Source organism: Neovison vison, chromosome 2 (genome assembly GCF_020171115.1).
Source record: "Neovison vison isolate M4711 chromosome 2, ASM_NN_V1, whole genome shotgun sequence".
Classification (NCBI taxonomy): domain Eukaryota; kingdom Metazoa; phylum Chordata; class Mammalia; order Carnivora; family Mustelidae; genus Neogale; species Neogale vison.
The window spans coordinates 164,032,264-164,036,093 of NC_058092.1; positions in this window are offsets into that span (position 1 = coordinate 164,032,264).

Genomic DNA, 3,830 nt, shown 5'->3' on the forward strand with positions numbered 1-3,830 from the left:
TCGGGCTTCATTAAACCCGTTGGCGCAAAAGGGGCACCAGGAAGATGGCGAAGCTGCGCGTGCGCAGCACTGTCCGCAGCCAGGGAGCAAGTTCTGCTGGGTAAGCAAACAATCTCAAGACTACCTCTACCATAATCCTTCGCGTCCACTTCTTTAAATAAATGTGTAAATAAACCTGTCTTGCTGTGGCAGGTCTGTCCTTCTGGCGTTTTCAGGGACCGCGGCCTACTCCACCCCCGGAGGTTAGGCCCTACGTATAAGAACTACTAATGTAATTTGTGGTCTTTTAGTGCATCCTGGTTTGGTAAAACAAACAAACAAACAAAAAAAACGAACCCCGCCCCCCAACTCCCAAACTCTTTGAAAGACTTTTGTGGACATTAGGGGAGTTTGATTATAGATGTGCGCTATTAAAGAATGTACTTAGTTTTGGAGACACATACTTAAGTATTGAGTGAAATATTTATTTATTTATTTATTTATTTATTTATTTATTTAAAGATTGTATTTATTTGAGAGAGAGTGAGAGAGAACATGAGCGAGGAGGTCAGAGGGAGAAGCAGACTCCCTGTGGAGCTGGGAGCCCGATGCGGGACTCGATCCCGGAACTCCAGGATCATGACCTGAGCCGAAGGCAGTCGCCCAACCAACTGAGCCACCCAGGCGTCCCTGAAATATTTATTTTAAAATGTTTTCGCAAACACAAGATAAATGTGGAAAAATGTGAAATTGTCAAATAAAGCAAATGGTACATAGGTGGTCATTTTTCATTATTATTCTAAGATTTAAAGTAGAAACTTCAACAAAAGAAGGAAGAAGTTGGGACGCCTGGGTGGCTCAGTGGGTTAAGCCTCTGCCTTCAGCTCAGGCCATGATTTCAGGGTCCTGGGATCCAGCCCCGCATGGGGCTCTATCCTCAGCAGGGACACTGCTTTCCCCACCTCTCTGCCTAGTTGTGATCTCAATCTCTCTGTAAAATAAATATGATCTTTTAAAAAAAGAAAAAAAAAAGCAAAAAGAACTGGATGTATCTTTTAGACATGATACTAATAAAAAGGAAGATATTTGTCAGTTATCAGTTCTTGTGAATAGGGAATTTAATTAAAATGTTAACAAAATGGAATCCAGTAATACAATAAGAAAATAACATCTCTACCAAGCAGAGTTTGTCTCGGAATTGAAGAAAAGGAATTTTTCAAAATTAAGGAAGCAATGATTTTTTTTTTAACTAAGCCAGAAAATATATGCATACTTAAAAGATTTTAAATAAGTACTTCACTAAAGTAATTCCACTTCTTGGGTTATATGCTACTATAATTCAAAGATTTATATAAATAATGCTCTTCACAGTTTTAGTTGAGTCAGTACAAATATTCAAGAATTTATGGGTAAAATATGCTCATCCACAAAGTACAATAACAAACAGCAGCCTCTAAATATGATAGAAATAGATTAAATTATACAAGGGATATTCAAAATATATTAAACTAAAAATATGTCAGTAACAAAGCGGAGCTATCTATAAAATGTATGACTTTCATGGAGATATAACAGTGTCTGTCACAAGATAAGCGCTCAAATTGACATTATTTCCAGTTAGGGTATGTAAATGTATTTATTGTCAGTGAGTCTCTATGCATTTTTATGAAAGAGGTTGTTTCTGTGTGACTTGTAGATTTGTGTGTGTCCATCAACTGTGGGAATAACCACCACAGATTTGTCTTGAGAATAAGGCAAATACTAAATAAACACAACAGTAGATAAAAATGATACTGTGTGAAAATACTTGTATATCTATGTTTGAATTATTCTTCAGCAGTAAATAGCAACTACATCCATGGTTCCCCAGGCCAAAATCTGAAATCATTTCTTTGGGCAGAATTCTGAGATGACCCTTTATTTATTTATTTATTTATTTATTTTTGATGACCCTTTATTTTTAATTGTTTCTCCAACACCACCCATCCAGAAAAGCGGTATGTGTATATGAAAGAGGACTTCAGCTGCCTCCATTTTGACCTCAAACTTTCTGGTTGGTTTCTTCTTTCCAGCTTGTCTCTTGGCTCAGGTGGAAGACCAAGAGAGCAAAGAAATCCCACCCCTAAAAGACACTACCTCCTTAAAGAATAAGGACTACTGGGGGCCCCCCACCCATGTTTGACTCCAAGACAATGAACCATTGGACTTTCACTGCCCATCTATAGTACCCACTGTCTTTTGCCCCACATTTTTCCTATATAAACTATATAAATAACTTTATATAAACCTTACATATATATAAACTTTTATCTTTATATAAACTTTATATATAACTATATATATAAACTATATAAATATATATAAACTATATATAAAAATATAACTATAAATATATATAAACTATATATAAACTTCTTATATAAACTTGGAAATATTTTTCAGAGCTTTGGAGTCAGTCTTTGAGATGCTTGGTCCACTGTCTTCCTTGTGTTAGCGTCACTGAAATAAATTCCTTTCCTGTTTCACCATGGTGCCTCTCTCTGCCTTTGGATTTTGTCAGGGGTGAGTGGCAGACTTGCTCTGTTTGGGACTCCCACAGCCAGGTGCTCCTTGAATGCCATCTACCTGTATATGTATACACAATATACACATACTCAAATAGGTGTATTTGAGTATGACTCAAATAGGTATATTTGAGTATGACTCAAATATGTTTATTTGAGTATGTGTGTGTGTATGTATTTATATATATTATAATGGATTTTGTTTTAAAATTAATCTTACGTTGGGGGGGGGAGCCTGGGTGGCTCAGCGGGTTGGGCCGCTGCCTTCGGCTTGGGTCATGATCTCAGGGTCCTTGGATCGAGCCGGCATCGGGCTCTCTGCTCAGTGGGGAGCCTGCTTCCTCCTCTCTCTCTCTGCCTGCCTCTCTGCCTGCTTGTGATCTCTCTCTGTCAAATAAATAAATAAAATCTTAAAAAAAAAAATCATACCGGGACACTTGGGTGGCTCAGTGGGTTGGCCTGCTACCTTCGGCTCAGGTCATAATCCTATGTCCTGGGATGGAGTCCCACATCGGGCTTCTTGCTTGGCGGGGAGCCCGCTTCTCTCTATGCCTCTGCGTGCCAATCTGCCTGCTTGTGAGCGTGCTCGCTCTCTCTGACAAATAAATAAAATCTTAAAAACAACAACAAAAAAAAACTTGCAAAAATAAAATTAATCTTACCCCCAAAAGTTTTTTGTCATTACTTTGAATGGAAACTCATTTCTGTTGTTAGCATAGGAAAAATGTCATGACGTTACTGACCAGGAAATCACTACGTATTCAGTATATATTCCCTAGTGAAAGGAGTTCACTATATATATATATATATATATATATATATATAATACCATTAGCATAAAATGAGTAAAAATCTGTGCACTCACATTAAACTTTTTTTTTTCTTTTGGGGCGTAGTATTACGGCACTAGTCTTCCGTTTTAGCCTACACGTATTTTCTCCTTATTACAAGTTTCATGTTTCATTTGCATAATTCTGAAAGTTTTAATTCAGATATTACAGAATACTGTTCTTTTAATGTACTATTGTACTCACAAATACTTTCTTTATCAAATGGTAGTTTTGTTTTCAAGCCCCCAGATTGCGGGCTGCCAGGTCAAACTAGAGTGTGAATGACCACAGGGGAAGCCAGAAAATCCCAGCACTACTCTGGCGGCTGGAAGAGGCCAAATATCATACGTAGTCCAAAATGGAGATGCCGCGGAGGCTCCTGGGAAGCGTAGTTCCAGAGTGAGGCGTGGGGGCCTTTTGCGCAAGCGCTATTCCACCTTCTTTTGATAGTCGCCAT